Genomic DNA, 4,474 nt, shown 5'->3' on the forward strand with positions numbered 1-4,474 from the left:
TTTCTTTAAAGGAGGGAAAGGGCCCATCGTGAGGCTTGAACCTACGGCTTTGAGATTAAGCATCTCATGCTCTCGGACTAAAATCGCTGGGCCTGGCTCACGATTGGTGAGTGTGTCATTTCATACTGAGCATATTTCACCCGGCATTGCAATTTACAAGGATCCAGTTCATTCCTCCCAATCACAAATGTCATCATTCACACTTTCCATTTCTCAGCTATTATTCCTTCAGAACATTATTATCTATTTAACACTTGTCTCTGGATTTAAGACTCAATATAAATATTTTCATATTTTTATCCTCATCTTTATGTCTCCGGAGTGATTCCCATTCACTCTGGCAGATGGTAAATCAATTGGGAAATTCCCGAAGGAAACCCAATCATTCCTGTTTGGAGTGTAAGGAATCCCACCTGCTGACGAGACAGAGTCGTCACAGTCAACACTTTCTCTAGTCTTCCTGCCAACAACTTTTCCCACTTCTTATTTGCGAGACAGGAGTTTTGTTTATGAAACGTTCCAAGAACAGAAACAATCCTCTGAAGCCGTGTCCAATTTAAAGTGGAATGGTTGTCCCTTTCACACGGGAAGAGCCGTTCCTGGGGAAGGATTTTCCATGTGCTGTGTCCCAGGGCTGAGCAGGAAGCCGCTGATTGAAGCTGCAGAAGCCGCTTTCTGTTGGCAGCGGGGCCTTGGAGAGATTGGGGCCACATCCAGCTGCAGACTCGGGTGAGTTCTCGTGGTTGCAGTGTCGGGACATGGTTGGTCTCAATGCTTGAACTGAAATAATTGAGGCTCAGTGCGAAGGGAGGGCTCGAACCACCGAACTTTCAGACAAACGCGCTGACTATTTGAGACACAGAAACTGGCCACGCATATTTCCGAAAGCAGAGGGGTTGAGGAGGCTTCGACTGCAAGGACCCACACTGTTTTCAGAGTCAGTCTGGATCAGAGGCCTGAGCAGCTGCAAACACAACAACGAAAACGCATACGGCCTGCTATGTTCAACTGTCAGCAGTAGAACACTAGTTATCGTGGTAGCGGTGGGATTCGAACCCACGACTCGATAGAGACTAGAGCTTAAATCCAGCGCCTTAGACCACTCGGGCACGCCACCTTACAGGGCCAGAGTGCCAAAATTGTCATTACTAGTGTTTCAGCATCGCTTCACTTCAGTCACGAACATTTCGCGCATTCAAAAACGAACGTGATGCAATTTGGAAAGTATTTGAAAGGGTTTCCAAGGTTTGCACTGTTTGGACAATAGCACGAAGCTGAATTGGCTTCGACAGTTTTCCCTGGAGCTTCAGGGCTGAGGAATGGCCTTACAGAATTTTATAAAGACATGAGGCAGACGGACAGAGAAAAGAGTCAGGGAGTAATTTTTCACAAGGCACATGAGTTCAAAGCGAGATAACATTGGTTTAATGTGAGAACAGTAACATTTAAAGGGGATTTGAGGGACACTTGTTTTGAACACCGACACTTCCGTGTGTACAGAATGAATTGTCATATTTAGGGGCAGAGACTGGTGCGCTCACAACATTTCAAAGGCATCTAAAAGGGTTCGGAGAGATAAGGGACACATTTTGGCAAATATTGGTTAGATTAATTTCGGTTATCTGTTTAGCAGTGGCAAGTTAGATCGCAGGGTCTGTTTCCGTGCTTGGCAACTCTGAGACGCTCCAGAAGCTGACACCAGCTTGAACAGACCATTTGCTAAAAACTCGTACTGTTTGTTACTCAGCGCGTTGGGCTATTTTTCCTGGAGGGTGGAGTTTAGACTGAAGAAAATTACCACACAAATTGTGTTACCCCCTCAGCACTCCAGCGAATCCAAAAACTGACAGCTCTTAGCGTGGAACAGAAAAGGCGGAACCATTGCCAGACACACTGGCATGCTGACTTTGAGGGAGTGCGAGTCGTCTATGTCATGTACTGCTCACACAAATGGCAGCGAGACAATTCCAAACCGTGCTTCCAAACAGACTGGCGCTTTAATGCATTGTCAAGTCCCAGAAAGTGATCAAGTAACATCCAACAAAACAGAACAACAATGAACCATGAGAAGTGAAGATGACCAATTCCATTCTTGATTAAATTGGGTCAACAATGCGCTGGTCCCTCCATCTGATGGAGAGGACCAATCCCCAGCCTCCCTGACCAGGACAGTAATGAAGGAAACCAGAGAGCTAGAACAACGTTTCACACCGTGATAGCCCACCGTTTCACCACAGCAACTGATGCCCGAGCCCGATTCTACCATTTAAGGGTGCGCTACTCTCATTCTCCCATTTACTGTTGCCATGCACCAATTCTCTAATTTAGCTCCACTGTGCTCCAGGTCTCTCATTTACAGATGGCCCGCACCAATTCTCCAATTCAGTGTTGGTTAGCACCATTCCCCTCAATTCCTGAAGCCCACTCAGTGTTGCCTCACTCGAATCCCCATACTGACTGATGCCCTCGCCCAATTTAGGGGTGCGGTACACTAAGTCTCCCAAAAGATATTGTCCTGCCTCAATTCTCCCATTTAGTGCAACACAGAATAACTCACCCATTTAGTGCTGAACTGCACTAATTCACCCAGTATCTGATGCCCCGTTGCAAATTCTCACATTTCGATAAGTCCTTTCCCAATTGTTTCCATTTTGTAGTTCCTTCCAATGATTCTCCAATTTCGTGGAGAACTGCCAGGATTCTTAAATCCTGGCAGTGGGGGAGGGGGGGGGGAAGCAGCCAAGAGGATCCCAGGGACTGGGTGGGGCAGAGGGGGAATCCTTTGTCTTTACTACCATCATTCCCAAACTGCCCTTCCAACAAGACACATAGTCTGCCTCCTCTAGAATAAAAGGTTGTTTTTCATTCACATACAGATCTAAATACTGACAGACCCAATCCTCGTACTTTGGCCAGAAGACAGCCGGACGAAGGATTGGTTCTTTGGTCCATAATAAACAACAATATTTCATCATTTTCTTTTCATCTTTTTCCCTTGTACAAGTCTTACTTGTCCATTTCCTTAACATCCTCCCCAACGGACTTTCTGAAGGAATGTTAGCAGGGACTTTTTCTTCCTTTACTTCGTCGCAGTTTGACATACTCTCCCTACCCCCCCCCATTTCTCAGGACCCTCGCCAGTCTCTCAGCGATTAAATACCCCTTTTCCCGGTCACCAAGGCAATACTTAAAAGCCAGTTTTCTTACCTTGGTCTGTGCACAGAGTTGCCTGGCCCCTTTTTTCTGTATTTTCCATCGACCTCCTTTCACTGTCTGATTCAGATGTCTCTCTTGCAGGATTCGTACCAGTCGCCCAAGGGAGCGGACCAAACTGGGACACGAGACCGCTCCTCAATTGGGAACGGGACATGTCTTCCCAGTGTCCAGGGCCAGCCACTCCCCCGGCGATGGAAGAATATCCCGGACAGGCCCCCAATTGTGGGAAATAGAACCCACTCACTTCAATAATTTCAGTCCGAGACAAGATCTGAAGCAGCAGTATCGTTTATTATAGCGTGGCACCTATAAGATAGGCACACCGAGCTTAACGAGTACACAACTTATATACAATTCAATTCTCTTTCCCTCCTCCCACTATTCTAAACCTGGCGCCCATTACTGTTGTTTATCTCTTGCCTTATCCGACCTCGTACATAACAAAGTATAAGTCTTGTTTGGCCATTTCACCACATCCTGCTGTGGTCCATTGTTAGTGTATCCTCTTCCACTACCATCTGCTTCCTTACATTGTTAAAGTAACATTTCCTCCCATTCTTTATCCACACTCAACCTTATGACCTCTTGATTGTGGTTTTATTATGTTTTTTGCAGAACTGGGAAACAGATGTTTATAACTGTTTGTCCAATATTAACCTACACCCCCCTCACCTTCCTCTTTCAGGATACAACCTTGTGATTTTTTACAGATAACAACATTTATAATGACTCCTCACACTCTGAACCACCAGACACCACATGGAATGGTGTCAGACCCAAACAGGTGAATGGTCACATTGACGGGACTGAGTGTGGAAGGTTCTTGTCCCAATGGAACAGGGATCACCATAAGATGGAACATCAGGATGAAGGGATTCCCTCCCAAAGTCTGCTCCACCTTTCAGTCAGACCATGTCTGGTCTGCTCTGATCATTCTCAACCCAACTTTCCTTCCCCGATCCCCCATAAGACCCTGTTTCTCCAGGGACCCACCTCCTGGGGGCGGGGCCCAAGCGGGACCGCGGTCCCTATTGGTCGGCATCATTGGGTCGACGGGGCCCTTACCCAATCGGAGCCGGGGGCTGAGCTGTGTCCCGCCCTGAGGTGTCTCGAGGCGCCGCCGTTTAACCGACACTGCGCGAGGGAAGGGAGGGGCGGGTCTTGCGCATGCGTACCATTTCAAACCGGGAGGGGCGGGAAGGCGGTTGGTCCGTCTTCTCTTCTCCGGGGGTTTCGGCTGCGCTGGACTCAGGAGGTT

At 47.5% G+C, this 4,474-nt stretch overlaps 1 non-coding gene across 1 annotated transcript; it reads right to left on the reverse strand.

Moving 5' to 3' along the window:
* Positions 1 to 1,035: 1,035 nt before the first annotated feature.
* Positions 1,036 to 1,117, reverse strand: trnal-uaa (transfer RNA leucine (anticodon UAA)). Its single transcript has one exon. It is a non-coding gene; the product is annotated as a tRNA-Leu (tRNA).
* Positions 1,118 to 4,474: the final 3,357 nt, after the last annotated feature.

The sequence above is a fragment of the Chiloscyllium punctatum genome, chromosome 23, assembly GCF_047496795.1.
Source record: "Chiloscyllium punctatum isolate Juve2018m chromosome 23, sChiPun1.3, whole genome shotgun sequence".
Lineage (NCBI taxonomy): Eukaryota > Metazoa > Chordata > Chondrichthyes > Orectolobiformes > Hemiscylliidae > Chiloscyllium > Chiloscyllium punctatum.